The sequence below is a fragment of the Musca domestica genome, unplaced genomic scaffold (assembly GCF_030504385.1).
Source record: "Musca domestica strain aabys unplaced genomic scaffold, Musca_domestica.polishedcontigs.V.1.1 1, whole genome shotgun sequence".
Classification (NCBI taxonomy): domain Eukaryota; kingdom Metazoa; phylum Arthropoda; class Insecta; order Diptera; family Muscidae; genus Musca; species Musca domestica.
This window is the reverse complement of record NW_026712114.1, coordinates 3895171-3918433: the sequence shown is the minus strand read 5'-3', so window position 1 is coordinate 3918433 and position 23263 is coordinate 3895171. Positions and strand designations below refer to the sequence as shown.

The 23263-nt window shown below is 34.5% G+C and overlaps 1 protein-coding gene across 10 annotated transcripts in view; it reads right to left on the bottom strand.

Moving 5' to 3' along the window:
• Positions 1–23263, bottom strand: part of LOC101895093 (signal transducer and transcription activator) — a 125386-nt gene that overhangs the window by 56259 nt on the left and 45864 nt on the right. For 4 of the 10 annotated variants that reach the window (XR_009344321.1, XR_009344326.1, XR_009344325.1 and 1 more), the window contains one exon: positions 19708–19751. The exons of the other annotated variants lie outside the window; for them this stretch is intronic. The gene's annotated coding sequence lies outside the window, so the exon portion shown is untranslated. Of the gene's footprint in view, positions 1–19707; positions 19752–23263 lie in introns of those variants that run through there. 10 annotated transcript variants of the gene reach the window in all.

Genomic DNA, 23263 nt, shown 5'->3' with positions numbered 1-23263 from the left:
CAATTATGAGCGTACAATACATAGAAAAATTTACACAAAAAAAGGAATCTGCGACAAAATATATAATTTAAGTTGTTGTTGTTGTTTGTGTGCAGATTTTTTTTCTGGGCCAAACTAACAACTTTCTATTTTAATTAGTTGGCCAAAAAAATATGAAAAATTATAACAAAACATATATATTTGAGGGCATTGATATAAAACCACAAACTCCACCTCCATGCTCCTCTACCGCCACCACCACCACCTCCAAAATCCAAGCAAAATAATAATATTCAGATTATAACTAAACAGAAAACGCTTAATAATAACAAATATATCAAATGCCAATAAATTTGCATAATTTTCCCATAACAGCAACGGCAACAAAAAAACGTGAAGTGACGTTAAATATTAACTTGACCAGCGAACCAACCAACCAACCAACCAACAATGAAACGAAAAACGTTGGCTATTTGTTTAAAGCGGACAAATAGCCACTTGCCATTCGGCCGTCATAAAATTCTGTGGAAATTGCTGCAAACGAGTAGAGGAATAACAGCAACAACAGCAGCAGCAGCAGCAAAAAATACATTGTTTGTTTGGCGTTGATGTGAAATAATAAATTACATGTTTGTGAATAATATTATAACACTCCAAAGAATTCCGGTTATTTAAATTAAAAATTAACAGCGTTAATTTCAGTTTATTATTTTTTTTTCTTTTTATAAGGTCAAAATAATTTTAGGCAAATCCTAAAAATGTTATGTGGGAGAGAGACGATTGTGGGAGATTAGTTTCAAAGTCTTTTTATACCACATTTCACCAAGATGTTTCGGTCTATTAGCATATTCCCCGGCCCATTCGTTAGTCTAAACAAATAACTTTCCCAAAAAAAAAAAAAAAAACGTTTGGTGTAACCATTTAGTATCTCTTTTAATTTTTTCTTTCTTTCAAATATGAAGGCTATGAAATTAAAAATTTTTATAATGGAACATCGAAATCATAAGTGTCATACCTTTTTAATAATTAATTTGCCGAAAAAAATCAACTTTTACTTCAGTATAACAGTTTTCCAACTGTTGGAACCAATTAAAATAAATGTCAGTTTCTTGGATTTACGTTTAAAACAGTTATACACACTTTTTTCTAATATAACAGTTTGTATAAGAGTTATGAAACTGTTATACAGTCTAAAAATTGTTTCCTGTTAGCTTAGTTTTTAATTTTCAGTGGTTATTGGCCGGGAAAGCAACTCACACATTAGTATAACAGTTTGTTAAACGCTTTTGAAACTGTTATACGGTCAAAAAATAGTTTCATGTGGCTTCGTTTTTAATTTTCAGTGGTTATTCGCCGAGAAAGCAACTCACACATTGATATAATAGTTTGTATAACACATTTTCAACTTTTACTTCAGTATAACAGTTTGTATAACACTTTTTAACTGTTGGAGCCAATTAAAATAAATTTCAGTTTCTTGGGTTTACGTTTAAAACAGTTATACACACTTTTTTCTCTAATATAACAGTTTGTATAACAGTTACGAAACTGTTATACAGTCTAAAAATTGTTTCCTGTGGCTTAGTTTTTAATTTTCAGTGGTTATTTGCCGGGAAAGCGACTTACACATTAGTATAACAGTTTGTATAACAGTTATGAAACTGTTATACAGTCTAAAAATTGTTTCCCGTGGCTTAGTTTTTAATTTTCAGTGGTTATTTGCCGAAAAAAGCAACTCAAAAGCAAGTACCCGTCTGCCCGTCTGTGGAAATCACTCTAGCTTCCCAACGAAATGAAGTAAGTTGATAAAAATGTACTAAATACATAATACATATTTGAGTATATTTATATCTGCAGGGCTTTTGGTATCGAAAATGGGTCATGTAGGTACACATCTTCGTATAGCCCCCATACAACGGTACCTCCCGATATGCGGCATTTTGAAGATTTTAGCGATATTATTTACCGTAATTGTTTCAAAATTGGTATTCGAAGTTTGTAGTGGATACTACAGCATGTGACAGAAAATGAGCCATGTATGTCCACGTCTTCATATTGGCCCCATATAACGGTACCTACCGATATTCGGTATTTTGATAATTTTAGAGAAATTATTTACCGGAACTATTTCAAATTTCGCATTTGAAGTTCGTAATGGATATTACAGGCTATGACAGAAAATTGTCTGTGCAGGTCCACGTCTTCGTATAGCCCCCATATAACGGTACCTCCAGATATTCGGTATTTTGATGATTTTAGCGAATTTATTTAACGGAATTGATTCAAATTTCGCATTTGAAGTTCGTAATGGATATTACAGCCTGTGACGGAAAATTGTCCGTGCTGGTCTTCGTATAGCCCCATATAATGGTACCCCCGATACACGGTATTTTGATGATTTTAGCGACATTATTTACCGAAATTGTTTCAAATTTGGTATTTGGAGTTCGTAATGGATACTACAGCCTATGGCAGAAATTTTTCTGTGCACTCTTATGACAAAAGTTGCGTATGCAGGTCCACGTCGTCGTATAGACCTACAGGCTACATTCGGTATTTTTAATATTTAAACAGAATTTTTAATGGATTTTATTTGTTTAAAAAATGCTAAATTTGTACCAAGTGATGGAGGGTATTATACTTATAACTTTTTTACTTGTTTCTAAAAGAGATTGAACAATGAAACTGTTATACTCGTTTAAAAGCCAAAAAATTGTGTTTTTATACTCTAATTGAAAAAAATAAACTGTTATACGGAAATGTTCTTGAGAAAACATCATTTTTATGTCCCTTGCAATGGGATTAAGAAAATATCACCAGTATAGTATAACAGTATAACTAACAGTATAACAGTTTCAAAACTGTTATAATCGTCTAACAATAATGAAATTGAATTTTTCGTGAAAAAACGGGGGGAAAACGCCAATATAACACTTAGTATAACAGTTATGAAACTGTTATACTCGTTTAAAAGGCAAAAAATAGTGTTTTTATACCCTTATTGAAAAAAATAAACTGTTAAACGAATATGTTCTTACAATAACATCAATTGTTATGCCCCTTGCAATGGGATTACAGAATTTCGCTGGGAAAGAGGAGAAGTAAAACGGCTTTCAAGAACTTGGCTTCAAACAGTCCGAAGTTTTGGTATATTCCAAAATTAGAAATGATTTGATCTTTACATATAACATTAATCTCATTGAGATGCTTAAAACCTACTCGAAGAAAATCGCTTAAAAAGTCTTTGCCCTAACCCCAAAAAAACTTGAACTGTTTGATTCCCTCAAATCTTCAGCTAATTCACAAAATAAACAATTAAACAATTTTTCAAAATTTTCTTTTGTTACGGACGGATTTTGTTCAGACACACATAAATTTAATTAAATAAGAGAGCACGGCTGTCTAAAGGGTTGCAGTGCACACCACATTCCATTCGGAAGAACAATTTCTCTCGGTTGACATGGCATCCCTGGCGTCATGTCATAGCTCCTCTTTTGTAACGCCAAATGTAATGGATGAGGATGATGTTGCCATGGCATTACCAAGTTAATAACGAATTCAATGTGTTGCTCTTAACGAAGTACTACAAGGCAGGCAGGAGTCATCATCGCCAGGGATGAGGATATAAACAAGAAAATTGAATTGTAATAATGGAGGATACTACTGCAATGGAGGACATTCAACCGCGAATTGTTCTCAATGCTGTATACCCAAAAAAAATCCTTCACAACTCTGCATTTTTATACCCTACACCACAAGGTGGTCAGGGTATTATGTCTTTGTGCATTTGTTTGTAACAGGCAAACGGGAAACGAGATAGACCCATAGTTCCTTTTGATGATCTGCATAGAATCACATTCTGAGTCGATTTATGCATGTACGTCTGTCCATGTATTTTTGTGAACAAAGTACAGTTCGCATTTATTACCCGATCTAAATGAAATTTTGCACAAATCATTTGTTTGGCCAAGGACGAACCCTATTGAAATTGGAGATAATCGGTAAAAATTTAGATATAGCTCCCATATATATCTTCGTCCGATTTGCCTTTTGTTGTGCACCAAACGTGTAATATCAGTCCGAATAGTATGGAATTTTACACATACAACCAAATTAGGCCTGAAAATAAGTATGCCAAATTTGATCGAAATCGGTTCAGATATAGCTATAGCTCCCATGTATATTGTTCATCCGATTTGTTATTTTAGTCCTCCGCAGCCGTAATATGCACCCTGTAACAACAATATTTGGGGGAATATATCAAATACAGCTCAGAAATACCTTTGCTAAATTTTATCGTGATCGGCTCGGTTTTGGATATATCTCCCATATATAACTTCGTCCGATTTACCTTTTATTGTGCACCAAACGTCTAATATTTGCCCAAATGGGATGAAATTTGGCACTTACGACCGAATTGAGTCTGGAAGCTAGTATGTCAAATTTGGTGAAGATTGGTTCAGATATAGCTATAGCTCCCATATATATTGTTCATCCGATTTATTATTTTAGTCCTCCGCAGCTGTAATATGCACTCTGTAACAACAATATTTGGGGAAATATATCAAATATAGCTCAGAAAACCTTTGCTAAATTTTATCGTGATCGGTTCAGATTTGGATGTAGCTCCCATATATAACTTCGTCCGATTTACCTTTTATTGTACACCAAACGTCTAATATTTGCCCAAATGGGATGAAATTTAGCAATTAAGACCAAATTAAGTTTAAAAGCTAATATGTCAAATTTGGTGAAGATCGGTTCAGATATAGCTATAGCTCCCATATATATATTGTTTATCCGATATGTTATTTTAGTCCTCCGCAGCCATAATATGCACTCTGTAACAACAATATTTGAGGAAATATATCAAATACAGCTCAGAAATACCTTTGCTAAATTTTATCGAGATCGGTTAAGATTTGGATATATCTCCTATATATAACTTCGTCCGATTTGCCTTTTATTGTGCACTAAACGTCAGATATTTGTCCAAATGGGATGGAATTTGGCACTTACGACCGAATTGAGTGTAGAAACTAGTATGTCAAATTTGGTGAAGATCGGTTTAGATATAGATATAGCTCCCATATATATTGTTCATCCGATTTGTTATATTTTTATTGCCCGCAGCCGTAATATGCACCATGTAACAACAATATTTGGGGAAATATATCAAATACAGCTCAGAAATACATTTGCTAAATGTTATCAAGATCGGTTCAGATTTGAATATATATATATATATATATATATATATATATATATATATATATATATATATATATATATATATATATATATATATATATATATATATATATATATATATATATATATATATATATATATATATAAATATATATATATATATATAAATATATATATATATATATATAAATATATATATATATATATATATGTATATATATATATATATATATATATATATATATATATATATATATATATATATATATATATATATATATATATATACAAATACAATTCCGAATTTAAAAGATACAAATGCTTCGGCATATTTAATCCTTTGAACTCTAAATTATAATCATAGCTTGTATGATTGAATTCTCCCATAAAAACTTCTAATTGTTATGTGGAGCTCTACTAAATTAGAAAGGGGGGGGGGGTATCATAAAGTAGACCCCGCCCAACTTTAAGACTTTCTTTACTGGTTTTATATTGTCTTATACTTAAGAGTAATATTTGGTATTATATAACAGTAATATCCTTGGTATATCCTTTATTGCCAAGTTATACAATCTCCCATCCCTGCCAGCACTTGGACCCATCAGGTTTATTTGAATTGAAGTCTTCTCTCATTTCCATTGTCTTTCCCTGTGACAGTCATGGTTTCCTTTCATTCTTCTTTGTTTCTTTGTGCTGCCACTGCCACTGCTGCTGACGTTGCCATTGTTGATTGTAATTCTCCATCTCCAGCGGATTTTGTGTTGAGTGGGTGGCTGGTGTTTGTGTTTGTTCAAAATGGCAAAAAAAAAATTGTTGTTTTTCCTCTCCTGCTCCCGCTTCCTCTTGTAATGGTAAAGAGATGCGAGTGGGTGTATTAAAGTAAAGCCACTCTTGTTTGCTTTATTGAGCCCAGGCAAAAAAGGATATGCTGTGCCTTAATACTTAACGAAAAACAACAACAAAGAAAAAATAATAACAACAACAACATTTCAATCATGCCTTAAAACATATTCGTACATACATAACAAATACATTTCATAATTCTGTTTTCTCCTGTTGCTATTGCTGTTGTTGTTGGTGGGTTGTAGTACTACTACCTGTAAGGAATACAAAGTAACATGATGGATTCCATCATCACCATCGCTGGAGACCCCCAAATATGAGATTCAATGGAAAATACACATAAAATTGAAAAACAAATATTTGGATGTCATATGAGAGGTTTGTGAGGAAAAAGAAGGACGGAAGTCCTTCTCACATCCTTTTAATGGGAAAACATAAAATAATCGATAATCTATAAAAGCGTGTGCAAGATTGTCTGTAGGTAATCAAAAATTCAGCAAATTGTAATTGCATGAGTAATGATATCTCAGTACTTCGTCGTCAGGAAAAGGCCATTGAAAAAATGGTAAGAGTTTTATGTTCTAATATATTTTTGCAAAAATTCTAAATTTCACTACAATGCAATCATATTAGCAATATCCTAAAAGCAAACACAAGCCAACACCTCTTAAAAAAAATTACATAAAATATTTAATTTATCTAACTAGAATCAGATCAAATTTAAATATTTCAAAATTTGCCAAAATTAAATGGAAAAAAATGACCAAAATTTAAAGCAAGGTAGAAAGCAGTATGTTCTGTCGGGCCAAACTTTGTATACCTTCCACCATTTGGAACAAATTTAGAAAATTTTCAAAAAATAAAATTCCCAAAAATTCTGTTAAAGTCCTCAAAGTACCGAATATAGCCGTTTATTGAGGTCAGTTGAAAATGTGCACCTTCGGTTGGCCATCAGAACTCAAGGGCCGGCCATGGTGATGGTGTGGGCCGCCATAACAGCCGATGGTCGCTCTCCGCTCGTATTAATCGACCATGGCATCAGAATAAATGCCGAATGTTATAGCGACAATATTCTGGAGGGTGTATTAAAGCCACGCACGCAAACATTTTGGCCGCAGACCTTGGACATTCCAACAGGACTCAGCACCACCGCATCCAGCACGCGCCACCCAGAGAATGGTTACAAAATGAGGTTCCTCGCTTCATTTCCAGCGCACAATGGCCAGCAAAATCTCCGGATACCAATCCGTTGTACTATTGTGTTTGGAGTACTTTGGAAAGCACGGTTTTCACTAAAAAATACCAAAGTGTCTATTGCCTCAAGCAAGTGCTTCGCTGGGAATGGGCCAAAATACCGAAGAGCAACATTCGGGCAATGTGTGACGGTTTCATTGGCCGTTTGAAGGCCATAATTTGTGCCAAAGACGACCAATTCGAACAAATCTAAACTTATTCTAAAATTTGATGCTATTTCCGACATTTTCTGCTTTCTTTCAATAAAATTTAAAAAAAAAATGTAAAAATTATGGCGTTTGACTTTGTTGCAGTTTTTTATATCATATATTTTTTTTAACAACATCGATGCATAAATTTTCGTGATATATGAAGGACATAGGGATTTCTTTCCTCTAAAAACATTTAGAGAAATTTGATGCAGAATATTTTTGTCTTTGACGTCATCCTTCTAAGATGATGCTTTTTGGGAGAATTTGGCATAAACTCATAAAAAGTCCAGTTTTAACCCTAAAATGAGTTTATAATATTTATTACTGGTAAGATTTAGACTTTGGATGTCTTTCGGGACCTATAGTAGAATTTTATGAGAAATAATGTTGTAAAATATTTTAAGTCCATTTAAAGGGAGTTTTTAATCATATTTTGAAAAAGGGACCAAAAAGACCTTTTTTTGCCTGGCTTGAGGCTTAAATGTTGTAGTACGGATTTCGAGGTATCGTAATTTTCGAAATAAGACCAAGGAAAAAAATTATCAAAAAAAAAAATAAGGAAAATTTTTCGGTTTGATTTTTTTTGGGAATGTTGATGGAATATGCAGTGGAATTAGAGATTTTCCTTCTGTGGTGACTTATAGTGAAATTTGATAAAGAATATTTTTGTCTTTGATGTCATCCTTCAAAAATTATGTTTTGTGGGAGATTCGGGCATAAACTCATAAACAACCCGGCTTTAACCTTAAAATGAGTTTTAAATATTTATCAAATCCTGACGTTTAGGTAAGATTTAGGTAAGATTTAGACTTTTGATGTCTTCTATGACAAATAATTTTATTACGACCCCATTTAAAGAAAGATTTTAATTATATTTTGAAAAATGGGCCAAAAAGACCCCTTTCGCTTGAGGGTTAACATTTTCCACCAAAATAAACCTCGTGTCGTTTTCTGTAACATTGCATTGACGCCATTGTTCTAAAATGATGATTTGTGGGAGATTCGGGCATAAAATCAAAAAAATTACCGATTTAACCCTAAAATGAGTTTTTAATATTTATCAAGTCCTGACGTTTAGATAAGATTTAGACTTTTGATGTCTTCTAGGAATTTTATGACATATCATTTTTTTTTGAACATTTTAAGTTGTTACGACCCCTTTTGTAAGGAAGTTTTTAATCATATTTTGAAAAAAAGGGGTCAAAAAGACCACTTTGTCGGCTCGATTGAGGGTTAACACATTCCACCAAAATAAACCTCGTGTTGTTTTCTGTAATTACAAAAACATTGAAATGTGCCAAAAATACCTCTACATTCATAATCTGCAGGAATTTCCCTTTTTGGGGTAATTTGCAATTTAAACAGGTAAGGTCGAACTTTAAATACCCTCTACCAATTGGAACGAATTTGACAATTTTCAAAAAAAAGATAAAATTTCTGTTAAAATCTTAAAAATACCAAATGTAGACGTCATATTAGGGTCTAAAAGACGTGGACCTGCAGAGGCAACTTTTGTAATATGCTATTACAAAATTTAAATGCGAAACTTAAAAAAAAAATCGGTGAAAAATGTAGCTAAAATCATCAATATAGGGAGGTACACACAATTTTCTGCCTTAGGCTGCAGTATACATTACGAACTTCAAATACCAAATTTGAAACAATTCCGGTGAACCTACACAGTCAATTTTCTATCTTAGTCTGTAGCATCCATTTCGAACTTCAAATACTAAATTTGAAAAAATTCCGGTGAATACTGTTACTAAAATCATCAAAATAGCAAATATTGGGACCATTATGTGGAGGCTATACCAAAACGTGGACCTACATCGCACATTTTCAATACCAAAGGTCCTGCATACATAATACACATTTTAGTAAAATTTTATAAACCAACTTCATTTCGTTCGGAAGCTAAAGCGATTTCCACAGACGGACGGACTTTGTGGGGTCTAAAATGTATATTTCGAGGTTTTACAAACGGAATGACAATACTTAATATACCCTTCATACTATGATGGAGGGTATAACAAAAAAAAAGAGTAGCTCAACCTTCAAAACCTACTGGATTTATCCTGAAATTATTGAAAAAATTAATTCTGTCGCACAGTGTAATTTAGTCATTTCAAGCGTAATAATCTATGTTTTTGAAAGAGATATGGTTTCCTAATAGCTATCCAAATGGGAGCTAAATTTTTCCTCCTCATAAAGCTCCTTCTCGAATTTGACCCTGCCCAAACGTTTCTGATCACAGAAGAATTTTTCGCGAAATGAAGAGGTAAACGTCGAAATGAAGACCTACAAAAATGCTTTTGAGTAGAGTCTTAATGGGCGACTATTTAAAAAGATTCCTAGATAAGGGAGGGAATATTTTTTTTTTGAATTTAAAAAAAAACTAATTCCCCAAAATTTTGCCAAACATTAACTACCCCGAACCGTAAAAAAAGAAGAAACTTCATTATATGATCCTTGGTGTTTACTTTCTTGTCCCTGTCCCCTCTTTTGTTATTATCATTTTTTTTATTATTTGTTGTTAGTCTTTTGTTTGATAATCCAATGGTAGGTTGCCATAGAATGGAAAGTAAAATACAAATTTCATCAAACAAACAGATCCTTGTATTCCATAACAACAGCAGCAAAAGGGGGCGGGGGTGTGTGTCGGATGAGGGGAGTAAAACCCTGGAAGAAACAGCGTTACGTTGGCGTTTGTGTATCCAAAATGGATTCAAGGTAACCAAGACCGACCGTAAAGTTAAGAAACAACAACAGCAGCAGCAACAAGAACAAACAACAAAAATGGCAAATAATGCCTCAAGTGGGAATTTTCTTCTATACATGCATGATGTCCGGTCGCTCGGTCGCACGCTCATGTCCATTTTTTTTTCTTCTTCTTCTACTATTATATAGTAGCATGTTTATTTATTATATCTCATGGGATACATAAAATATTAATGTAGCACAATGTATGCGTGCGTGTGTGTGCATGTGAGTGTATATGTATATAATAACAACAACAACAAAAAAGTTTGCTGTAGGAAAATTTATTTACTTTCAGCCAAAGAGAAATTGAATGAATGAAATAAACATATCCAACAAAAAGTATCCCAAAGGATATGTGTACACAAGTAATACCGCCCCTGTCCTCCGTGCCCTATGCAAACATCAGGAGGTGGTCGTTGTTTATCAAGGCCATTTAGAAAATTGAAAAATAAAATGTTTTATATTTTTTTTTAATTTTGTGTTTTTTTTTTTCGTTTGCACTCTCACCAAGGCTGTTGAAAACTCAGATGTGTGGAGAATTTAAATAATATGGACTTTAAAGAAATGCTCAACATACTTTCTAGTTATATATTAACAGTAGAAAAGCTGAAAGTTCGGCCGGCTCGAACTTTGAATACCCTTCACCATTCGAACGAATTTGGAAATTTTCAAAAAAAAAAAAACCGTTCAAAAATCCTGTAAAAATCTTAAAAATACCGAATTTAGCCATCATATTGGGGTCTATACGACGTGGACCTACATAGGCATTGTTTGTCATAAGCAATTACCATATTCAAATTCGAAACTTGAAATAAACGGTGAATGATGTAGCTAAACTCATTAAAATACCGTATATATGGAGGTACCGCTATATCGGAGCTATGCGAAGACCTGGACCTGCACAGACAATTTTCTGGCATAGGCTGTGGTATCATTACGAACTCTAAATACCAAAATTGAAACAATTCCGCTGAATAATGTCGCTAAAATCATTAAAATGCCGAATACAGGGAGGTACCATTATATGGGGGCTATATGAAGACTTGGACCTGCACAGACATTTTTCTGTCTTAGGCTGTAGAATCTATTTCGAACTTCAAATGCCAAAATTGAAACAATTCCGGTAAATAATGTCGCTAAAATCTTCAAAATACCGAATATCGGGAGGTACCGTTATATGGGAGCTATATGAAGACGTGGACCTGCACAGACAATTTTATATCTTAGGCTGTAGTATCCATGTCGAACTTCAAATACCAAATTTGAAAAAATTCCGGTGAGTAATGTCGCTAAAATCATCAAAATACCGAATATCGGGAGGTACCGTTATTAGGGGGGCTATACGAAGACGTGGACCCGCACAGACAATTTTCTGCCATAGGCTGTAGTACCCATTACGAACTTCAAATACAAAATTTGAAATAATTCCGGTGAGTAATGTCGCTAAAATCATTAAAATACCGAATATAGGGAGGTACTGACATATGAGGCCTATATGAAGACCTGGACCTGCATAAACAATTTTCTGCCCTAGGCTGTAGTATCCATTACGAACTTCAAATACCAAAATTGAAACAATTCCGGTGAGTAATGTCGCTAAAATCATTAAAATACCGAATATCGGGAGGTACCGTTATATGGGGGCTATACGAAGACGTGGACCCACACAGACAATTTTCTGTCTTGGGCTGTAGCATCCATTACGAACTTCAAATACGACATCTCAAAACAATTTCGTTGAGTATTGTACCTAAAATTTTCAAAATACCGAATATAGGGAGGTACTGATATATGGGGCCTATAAGAAGACGTGGACTTGCACAGACAAGTTTCTGTCACAGGCTGTAGCATCCATTACGAACTTCAAATACCAAATTTGAAACAATTCCGGTGAATAATGTCGCTAAAATCTTCAAAATACCGAATATAGGGAGTACTGATATATGGGGCCTATATGAAGACCTAGACCTGCACAGATAATTCTCTGTCATAAGCTGTAGCATCCATAACGAACTTCAAATACCAAAATTGAAAAAATTCCGCTGAATGATGTCGCTAAAATGTTCAAAATACCGAATATCGGGAGGTACCGTTATATGGGGGCTATACGAAGACGTGTACCTGGCCATGCAATTTTCTGTCATAGGCTGTAGTATTCATTACGAACTTCAAATACAAAATTCGAAGCAATTCCAGTGAATAATGTCGCTAAAATCATCAAAATACCGAATATTCGGGGGGGTACCGTTATATGGAGGCTATACAAAGACGTGGACCTATATGGCCCATTTTCAATACCAAAACTCCTGCAGACATAATACACATTTGAGTTAAGTTTTATAAACCTACTTTATTTCGTTCGGAAGCTAGAGTGATTTCCACAGACGAATAGATGGACAGACGGGCGGACATTGCTAAATCGACATAGAATTTTATGCTGATCAAGAATATATATACTTTGTGGGGTCAAAAATGTATATTTCGAGGTGTTACAAATTTCGAGGAATGACAAAGTTAATATACCCTCCATAGTATGGTGGAGGGTATAAAAATGTTATCCACGTTCCATATAATTTGAAATTTCGAAACAATAGAAATGTGATTAATATCCAGAATTATATTTTAGGGGAAGGTTACGAGTAAATGACTTTCTAAAATACTGGCAGACTAATTAACTAGTCAGTCAGTTACTGATCGTCTAATTGAGTGACTGACTAATTGACTCACCATCAATTTCCAGGGGACGGATTTTTTGCTCTATGAAAATTCGAAATATTTTGTTTTTTTAAATTTCTTTCCTTTTAAAAAGTTTTCATTAAGAATTGAGGTCCCCCCCCTGTAGGAAATAAATCTGGGATCTTGAAATGTTACATAAATCTCACTACTGCACTACTTATAACGAACGCCATCTGTACATCAAACTTTGAAGGATTGTTTATTAAAGCATTTTGTAGTTGGCCTTAAAAAAATGAACGGCAATATTGCTTTGAATATTCAAAAACCCCATCAAGCTGAGATCGAGCTCGGAGATGGGCAATATCGGTCCACTCCTTTTGGAACCACCCCCACAAAAATGTTCAAAAAGTGAGTGAAAAGATAATCCGATTTTTCTCCAAACTTTACAAATCCTAATATTTGCATCATTGCTAGATAAGGTGCGAAAATGGATAATATCGGTCCACTCCATCAAGTACCTCTTCCACAAAAGGTCAATATTTTGAATAATTTTAATTTTTATAAAATGTGATGTAAGAGTCCGATTTTCTTCAAATTACACACATCCCAATATTTTTATAAAGATCTGTTGTGAAGATGATAGATATCTGCCAACCCGTCCTTGTACTTCAATCACAAAGGGTCGAAACTTCCAATACTTATATCTGTCATAACTTGCAAAACAAATCGGCGATTTTATAGAATTTGCTATATCCAAATATTTCCCTTAGGCAGAAATCTGATATAAGTCGGAATCGGAATTTATGACTATGTATAGAATTGGATATAAGTGTTCGGTTTTTTTGTATAATATATATTTTTTTATCTGCATCAGATGAAGTGGAATATTTCGGCCGCTATATCTGGTACCTCATGCATATTTCCACATTTACCAAAAAATTGCCCATATCTCATATAAAGTGTGGGAAGTATTCGTTATAGCTAAAATCCGGCACGTTATAATATTTATATCAGTCTTAGGTCAGATATGAATTGCTCAATATTGGCTAACTGCTTCGGAACCTTCCCCTTCAATAGTTTGAATAATCATAACTCAAGGCCGGAGGTAAACATCTGTCTGCAAAACCGACTGATACTATTTTACTTGTTTTTTTTTTTTAATGCCGACCTCTTGTTGCGGATGTACAAGAAGGAGTTGACCGATATTGCTCATCTCCGAACTCGATATATGTTATATAATAATATTATGATGTCCAAGTTTTGAACAAATCGGTTACAGACTTGGCACATCTCAATATTTCTATCAACACAAGATCGGTTATAAAGACGGTAGAGATCGGAACATTCCTTAAGGTACCCCCTCCCATAAAGTGTCAAAATTTTGAATAACAAAAACATCGATCATAAAACCCGAAAAAAACATTCGGGTCTCTTTATGTTTCACACATCCCATTTTCTCTACTAACACAAGTTCTGCTGTGAAGATGGGATGTATTTGGTCACGCCTTGTTGTACCTCCCCCACAAAGGGTCAAAATTTTGAATAACCAAAACGATCATAAAATCCGAAATAAACATCCTGATCTCTTCAAATTTCACACATTCCATTTCCACTAACAAAAGATCTGTTGTGAAGATGGGATATATCGGTCAACTCTTTCTTCATATTTTACACATGTACCAAGTTTGGACCAAATCGGATACTCCTTTCGATGGAAGTATCCGAACGAACGAACATCGGTAGATCAACTCCAAATGTCCTGAAATGAATTTGGCCCCAAAGAGACCTAGGGTCTAAAACCTTTATTTCGATGAGGCAGGTTTTAGCCGTATCAAATGCTATATACCCTCTGTAGCCATATGACTGAGAATATAAATATAAATTAGCAAACATTTGTTATTCTACAACCCCACCTACCCTACGTTATCTGCAGTCAACCTGTAACATGTGATATTAATATTTCATTATTCATATTTCCACAGTGTAAATATTTGCAAAAGTTTTACGACACAGTGATATTTTAGAAATAAAATAATTTCATAATAGGAAGTACGAAAGAAAGCACATCTGCATTTTATCTGCAATTCCTACGCAAATGCGGGGCGGTACTTCTATCATTTATTTAATGCAGTGTTGTAAAGATGGCAAATATTGAAAGATGAGAAAAAGGCAAACACAAAATAATATTTAAAGTTGTCGGAATTTCCAGAAAAGTTTCATTATTAGAGTTCGACGATTAAAAGTATGGGGTAAACTATATCCGTCAAGGTGAGCGAGCTGGATGAGCCTAGGTGGCTGTGGATTTTTATACCCTACACCACAGGGTGGCCAGGGTATTATGTCTTTGTACATTTGTTTGTAACAGGCCAAAGGAAACGAAATAGACCCATAGTTCCTTTTGATGATCTGCATAGAATCACATTCTGAGACGATTTATGCATGTCCGTCCATCTGTCCATGTATTTTTGTAAACAAAGTACAGTTCGCATTTATTGCCCTATCCAGATGAAATTTTGCACAGATCATTTCTTTGGTCCAAGGACAAACCCTATTGAAATTGGAGATATTGGGTAAAAATTTAGATATAGCTCCCATATATAACTTCGTCCGATTTACCTTTTATTTTGCACCAAACGTGTAATATCAGCCCGAATAGTATGGAATTTTGCACATACAACCAAATTAGGCCTGAATATAAGTATGCCAAATTTAATCGAAATCGGTTCAGATATTGCTATAGCTCCCACATATACTGTTCTTCCGATTTGTTATTTTTGTCCTCCGCAGCTGTAATAGGCACTCTGTAACAACAATATTTGAGGAAATATATCAAATACAGCTCAGAAATACATTTGCTAAATTTTATCGAGATCGGTACAGATTTGGATATAGCTCCCATATATATCTTCATCAGATTTCAAATAAATTTTGCACCAAATGGGCAATACAAGTCCGAATTTAAAAGATACAAATGCTTCGGCATATTTAGTCCTTTGAACTTTAAATTATAATTATAATCATGGCGTGTATGATTGAATTCTCCCACAAAAAACTTTTAATTGTTATGCGGAGCTCTACTAAATTACCAAAGTGGTGTAGGGTATCATAAAGTCGGCCCTGCCCGATTTTAGGACTTTCTTTACTGGTTTTCCCTTAATAAATGTTGACAGCATTTAAATTTAATTTTCCAATAGAGAATTAAATTCCATGGCCTACCAGTAACCAAATTGAAAAATATGTTATTGTTTTCCTTTACATTGAAAAGGGGATATTCGAAACACACAGACCAACTGCAGTGCATTGTAAAAAAAAAATTCGGAGAAAAAATAACGACAAAATTACAACCTGGATGTCCGCAATTCAAGGGAGTCGAATGCAGCATCGTCTGTCCGAAATAACAAAAACAGGACAATTTTAACTTATGCCATTCATTGATGGTCATCCCCATTCCGCTCCATCGCATTCCAACGAGCATCCATCCATTATAACAGATGGTATTAAAGGTAAAAAGTCACTGGGACAAAAATTATACAGATTCTGTTAAAAACAAAGCAACAAAATAATGGAGAAGAAAAAAAAAAAAAAACGAGGAAAATATTATTGAAATTGCAAATCTAGGAATTCATGAAAATGAAGCTGAAGCTGAAGCTGAAAAAAAAAACAAGTTATTAAAAATGTCCTTCTCCTCTTTTATGGTGAAAACTTTGTGATTTATGCAGGGCGAAAAGGATTTAAAATAAAGTTGAAAGCTTTTCAATGGAGAACGAGTGCAGTTATTCTTTTTCATAAATGGTTGGACATTATTCCATAAAAGTAAGCCGAAACTCAGCCACTCGGGGATAAGTAGATATTAACGGTTAAACATTGGGGGATGGAAAATAAAACAGTACATTCAAGTAATATTTATTCCAGCTTAATTATTAAATTATTAATCTTTAAACCAGTAAAGAAAGTCTTAAAGTCGGGCTGGGCCGACTTTATGATAACCTACACCACTTTGCTAATTTAGAGGTAATTTAGAGCTCCGCTTTTTTATGAGAGAATCCAATCATACACGCTATGATTATAAATATAATTTAAAGTTCAAAAGACTAAATAGGCCGAAGCATTTGTATCTTTTATATTCGGACTTGTATTGCCCATTTGATGCATACGGGAGCTATATCCAAATCTGAACCGCTCTTGATAAAATTTAGCGAAGGTATTTCTGAGCTGTATTTCATATTTTCCTGAATATCGTGGTTACGGAGTGCATATTACGGCTGCGGAGGACAAAAATAACAAATCGGATGAACAATATATATAGGAGGTATAGCTATATCTGAACTGATCTTCCCCAAATTTGAAATACAAGCTTCTAGACTCAATTCGGTCGTAAATGCCAAATTCCATCCCATTTGGACAAATATTAAACGTTTGGGGCACAATAAAAGGTAAATCGGACGAAGTTATATATGGGTGCTATATCCAAATCTGAACCGATCTCGATAAAATTTAGCAAAATGTATTTCTGAGCTGTATTTGATATAGTTCCCCAAATATTGTTGTTAAGGAGAGCATATTGCGGCTGCGGAGGACTAAAATAACAAATCGGATGAAGCATATATGGGAGCTATAGCTATATCTGAACCAATTTTCACCAAATTTGACATACTAGCTTCTAGACTAAATTCGTTCATAAGTGCCAAATTCCATCCCATTTAGACAAATATTAAACGTTTGGTGCACAATAAAAGGTAAGTCGGACGAAGTTATATATGGGTGCTATATCCAAATCTGAACCGATCTCGATCAAATTTAGCAAATGTATTTCTGAGCTGTATTTGATATATTTCCCCAAAGTTTGTAGTTACAGAGTGCATATTACAGCTGCGGAGGACAAAAATAACAAATCGGATGAAAAATATATAAGGGAGCTATAGCTATATCTGAACCGATTTCGGTAAAATATGGCATACTTATTTTTAGGCCTAATTTGGTTGTATGTGCCAAATTCCATACTGTTCGGAGCGATATTACGCATTTGGTGCACAATAAAATGTAAATCGGACGAAGTTATATATGGGAGCTATATCAAAATCTGAACCGATCTTGATAAAATTTGGCAAATATATTTCTGAGCTGTATTTCATATATTTCCCTGAATATCGTTGTTACGGAGTGCATATTACGGCTGCGGAGGAAAAAAATAATAAATCGGATGAACAATATATATGGGAGCTATAGCTATATCTGAACCGATTTAAATCAAATTTGGCATACTTATTTTCAGGCCTAATTTGGTTGTATATGCAAAATTCCATCTTATTCGAGCTGATATTACACGTTTGGTGCACAATAAAAGGCAAATCGGACGAAGATATATATGGGAGCTATATCCAAATCTGAACCGATCTCGATAAAATTTACCAAAGGTATTTCTGAGCTGTATTTTATATATTTTCCCAAATATTGTTGTTACAAAGTGCATATTACGGCTGCGGAGGACAAAAATAACAACTTGGATGAACAATATATATGGGAGCTATAGCTATATCTGAATACTATTCGGGCTGATATTACACGTTTGGTGCACAATAAAAGGCAAATCGGACGAAGATATAAATGGGAGATATATCTGATTTTTTACCGATTATGTCCAATTTCAATAGGATTCGTCCTTGGGCCAAACAAATGATTTGTGCAAAACTTCATCTGGATCGGGTAATAAATGCGAACTGCACTTTGTTCACAAAAATACATGGACAGACGGACGGACATGCATAAATCGACTCAGATTCTATGCAGATCATCAAAAGGAACTATAGGTCTATCTCGTTTCCTTTTGCCTGTTACAAACAAATGCACAAAGACATAATACCCTGACCACCTTGTGGTGTAGGGTATAAAAAATAGATATTGAAATACAGATGGCGTACGTTCTTGTAGAAAAGAAGGGGTCTTCTTCTTCTCCTCTATAGAAGAAGAGGAAGAAGGTGTCTTCTTTTTCTCCTCTAGAGAAGAAGAGGAAGAAAGTGTCTTCTTCTTCTCCCCTAGAGAAGAAGAGGAAGAAAGTGTCTTCTTCTTCTCCTCTAGAGAAGAAGAGGAAGAAGGTGTCTTCGTCTTCTTCTCCTCTAGAGAAGAAGAGGAAGAAGGTGTCTTCTTCTTCTTCTCCTCTAGAGAAGAAGAGGAAGAAGGTGTCTTCTTCTCCTCTAGAGAAGAAGAGGAAGAAGGTGTCTTCTTCTCCTCTAGAGAAGAAGAGGAAGAAGGTGTCTTTTTCTTCTCCTCTAGAGAAGAAGAGGAAGAAGGTTTCTTCTTTGTCTTCTACTCTAGAACAAAAAGGTAACTTCTTCCTCTCCTCTAGAATAAGAAGGTATCTTCTTCCTCTCCTCTAGATCTAGAAGAGAACTTCTTCTCCTCTAGAAGAAGAATAGATCTTCTTCTTCTCCTCCAGAAGAAGAAGAGATCTTCTTCTCTAGAAGAAGATGAATATATCCTCTTCCTCTTTTCTAGACAAGACTTTATGCATGGTTTCTTTATCATTATTTTTGAAAGACTTTATTAAAATGTATTTGTAGAATACGTTCTTCTTCGACTAATAACTGAATCCAATCAATTGTGTTAAGCAACATAAATTAATTTCCTTCTATTTCTGGCCATATCTTTCAAATATTTAGACTTTTCCATTATTTCTGGAAAATATATTGCCATAATATTTCTCTCGTTCATTGTCTCGATGGCCAATCGTTTGCCACGAACAAATCCAAGAATTCTATCAAAATTCTAAATAATTTTATGCGATTTTTTTACTCACAATTTTAAGGAAAGCAACAGATGGAAGGAAAATACCCAAATTACCTGTAAAGAGAAAAAGAGAAAACAAAAGTCGGAAATTAAGTATAATATTTCATTGTGTTTTTTTTATTACTTATATATATGTGGAGGAAAAAATCATATTAAAATATTAGATAAAATGTTTACATAATTTCATTTGTCGTTAGAACGAAGCGTTCTACCGAAAAAAGGAAAGGAAAAATATATCCTCGGGATAAAAAGTAATAAAGAAGAATGATGACATCAATGGTAGAAAATAAAATTCTAAGGAAGTCAGAGGAAGGTTTTTTTCGCTATTTATAAACCAACCACCATCACTCGTTGTCAAGGTTGGAAAAATGGCAGAGGAAAAAGGTAAATTATTTAACGTCAGCAGCAATTTTGGGGGTGTGTATGAGTGGGGGATTGGGGAATAAACAAATAAGTCAATTTAAAAATTACAAATCTTCCGGAATTGAGAAAAAAATAGAATGGGAAAATATTGGTGCACTTTAAATAAAATATGGCATCATTTCGAGACTAAATAACTTCAAAATGTAAATTTTTTTTTAAATAAATTAAGTTCTTGAGACACCAAGCATCCGGCGTTCATTGCGAAAAAATATATATTGACTCAAACTTAATTGAATATTACATTTTTATCTACAAAAAACCAACATCCATCGGTTATGATTTTGCAAATGTTAACAGAATGACATTACATTTCATCAAGGACGCCTGACAGACAGACAGACAGACAGCTGGACATCAGCATCAGATTGATTGATGGCCAGACAGAGGTGATTTTTTTTTTCTTTTACAAAAAAAAAAGAATGGAAAAAATATTCTTTTATTGAAATTACAAAGTTGATGAATGATGACAGATAAATATCAATTTGGAGTATTGTATCAGAAAGATAATATGATTTTGCAACACAGCTGACTGACAGAAGTTTCTCAGTGATGCGAAATACACAATGATATTTGAAATATGTTCATTATTCAAAACTAACATCAATCAAAATTGTCATATCTAAAAGGGAAACACGATGAAAATAATGAAATGAATACATTTCTATTCAATAGAGATTGAAATATCATCATGAACAGGCAACAGCCTAAAAGTATGCATCATACATTAAATAAATTTAATTAAAATCTAAACAAGACAACTGCTGATGAGGTCCCAGGTGAGAGCTTTCGAAGAAAATAAATGGGAAAAGATATTTTCTTTTACAGGGGAAGAAGTCATCTTCTATAGGAGAAGAAGTCATCTTCTTCTATGGGAGAAGAAGTAATCTTCTTCTCTGGGAGAAAAAGTAATCTTCTTCTCTGGGAGAAAAAGTAATCTTCTTCTCTGGGAGAAGAAATAATCTTCTTCTCTGGGAGAAGAAGCAATCATCTTCTCTGGGAGAAGAGGTCGTATTCTTCTTTAGGAGAAGAAGTCGTCTTCTTCTATAGGAGAAGAAGTAATCTTCTTCTATAGGAGAAGAAGTCGTCTTCTTCTATAGAAGAAGAAGTCATCTTCCATAGAAGAAGAAGTCATCTTCTATAGAAGAAGAAGTCATCTTCTTCTATAGGAGAAGAAGTCGTCTTCTATAGGAAAGGAAGCCTTCTCTATAGGAGAAGAGGCCTTCTTCTATAGGAAAGGAAGCCTTCTTCTATAGGAAAGGAAGCCTTCTTCCATAGGAAAGGAAGCCTTCTTCTATAGGAAAGGAAGCCTTCTTCTATAGGAGAAGAAGCCTTCTTCTATAGACGAAGAAGCCTTCTTCTATAGACGAAGAAGCCTTCTTCTATAGGCGAAGAAGCCTTCTTCTATAGGAGAAGTCGTCTTCTTCCATATTGGAGAAGAAGTCGTCTTCTTCCATATAGGAGAAGAAGTCGTCTTCTTCTATAGGAGGAGAGGTCTTCTTCTCGTATAGGAGAAGAGGTCTTCTTCTCGTATAGGAGAAGAAGTCGTCTTCTATAGGAAAGGAAGCCTTCTTTTATAGGAGAAGAGGCCTTCTTCAGTAGGAGAGGAAGCCTTCTTCTATAGACGAAGAAGCCTTCTTCTATAGGCGAAGAAACCTTCTACTATAGGAGAAGAAGCCTTCTTCTATAGCAGAAGAATCCTTCTACTATAGGAGAAGAAGCCTTCTTCTATAGCAGAAGAATTCTTCTTCTATATCAGAAGAAGACTTCTTCTATAGGAGAAGTCGTCTTCTTCTATATAGGAGAAGAAGTCGTATTCTTCACGTATAGGAGAAGAGGTCTTCTTCTCGTATAAGAGAAGAGGTCTTCTTCTCGTATAAGAGAAGAGGTCTTCTTCTCATATAGGAGAAGAGGTCTTCTTCTCGTATAGGAGAAGAGGTCTTCTTCTCGTATAAGAGAAGAGGTCTTCTTCTCATATAGGAGAAGAGGTCTTCTTCTTGTATAGGAGAAGAGGTCTTCTTCTCGTATAGGAGAAGAGGTCTTCTTCTCGTATAGGAGAAGATGTCTTCTTCTCGTATAGGAGAAGAGTTCGTCTTCTCGTATGGGAGAAGAGTTCGTCTTCTCGTATAGGAGAAGAGTTCGTCTTCTCGTATAGGAGAAGAGGTCGTCTTCTCGTATAGGAGAAGAGGTCGTCTTCTCGTATAGGAGAAGAGGTCTTCTTCTATAGGAGAAGAGGTCTTCTTCTTCTATAGGAGAAGAGGTCTTCTTCTTCTATAGGAGAAGAGGTTCTCTTCTTCTATAGGAGAAGAGGCCTTCTTCTTCTTCTATAGGAGAAGAGGTTTTCTTCTTCTTCTATAGGAGAAGAGGTCTTCTTCTTCTTCTATAGGAGAAGAGGTCTTCTTCTTCTTCTATAGGAGAAGAGGTCTTCTTCTTCTTCTATAGGAGAGGAGGTCTTCTTCTTCTCGTATAGGAGAAGAGGTCTTCTTCTTCTCGTATAGGATAAGAGGTCTTCTTCTTCTCGTATAGGAGAAGAGGTCTTCTTCTTCTCGTATAGGAGAAGAGGTCTTCTTCTTCTCGTATAGGAGAAGAGGTCTTCTTCTTCTCGTATAGGAGAAGAGGTCTTCTTCTTCTCGTATAGGAGAAGAGGTCTTCTTCTTCTCGTATAGGAGAAGAGGTCTTTTTCTTCTCGTATAGGAGAAGAGGTCTTCTTCTTCTCGTATAGGAGAAGAGGTCTTCTTCTTCTATATAGGAGAAGAGGTATTCTTCTCGTATAGGAGAAGAGGTCTTCTTCTCGTATAGGAGAAGAGGTCTTCTTCTCGTGTAGGAGAAGAGGTCTTCTTCTCGTATAGGAGAAGAGGTATTCTTCTTGTATAGAAGAAGAAGTCTTCTTCTCGTATAGGAGTAGAGGTCTTCTTCTATAGGAGAAGAACAAATCCAAACAAAAATTTAATTTTGAAACGATTTAAAGATGAGTGAAGAAGGGGGTGTGTTCAGAGGGAGTGCCGTGTGTTAGCAATAAAAAAAAAAAAAAACAAAAATAAAACAACAAAAAAACACCAAGGAAATCATGGCAAAAGAGATAAGATAAAAAATAAATACTAATGCGAAAGAAAGAAACAAATAATAAACAATTAAAGGAAAATGTA